The sequence below is a fragment of the Wolffia australiana genome, chromosome 1 (genome assembly GCF_029677425.1).
Source record: "Wolffia australiana isolate 7733 chromosome 1, ASM2967742v1".
Taxonomy (NCBI): Eukaryota; Viridiplantae; Streptophyta; class Magnoliopsida; order Alismatales; family Araceae; genus Wolffia; species Wolffia australiana.
In genome coordinates, this window is record NC_135835.1 from 5,478,096 (window position 1) to 5,478,846 (window position 751).

Sequence of the window (751 nt, forward strand, 5' to 3'; positions counted from 1 at the left end):
TGTTACATGGGGAGTCTCCATTATTTCTATACTAATGATAAGTGATAGCAGAAAATACGGTTGTAGGAGCTTGGAATGGAGTATGCCTATGGTGGTGGTTAATGAAGAAGGGATACTACATGTGTTTAAATAGTGGAATTGATTACTTGTTTTCCTTTTCATACAACAAAATGACCACATGTGGCCAATTCATGAATAAATTTGGCATTTTGTGGGAGTTAACTTCCTACTTGTAATCGGGGGAGTTCATTTCCTATTTCTCCAAACATGAACATGGTATCTTTTTTGTGCAACAAGGCAATGATTGTATCAAATGAGGGAATACCTGTGTGGACATTCACACTTGTCTAGAAGCCTTGGTGCTTCGGCCGAAGTCCTCAAAGCAATATGAACTCCAAGGTGCGCTCATTTACTGAACATCCAACAACACCTAGATATGCAGCGATGATGCACGTATCTTGAAATAAACACCAATGGTACTTGTAACTTGTCATATCTTATTGAGTTTGTTTTTGAGGGCCATGACCCTTGACTCAAAGCTGGGGGTAGAGCCCAATGAATGTGAGCCATGCTTCTTGAGGAATTACACAGCATGGAATATTGGAAAACTTTGTTGGTCATCATAATGGTGGCTACAATGACCATGTCCTTTCACCATGAGTATTCCAGATCTAAAAACATTGGTTCTGATCATGGTCTGACATGTGCAAGATGCTACGCCTTGCATTATGATTAGGCTTGAACACAACAT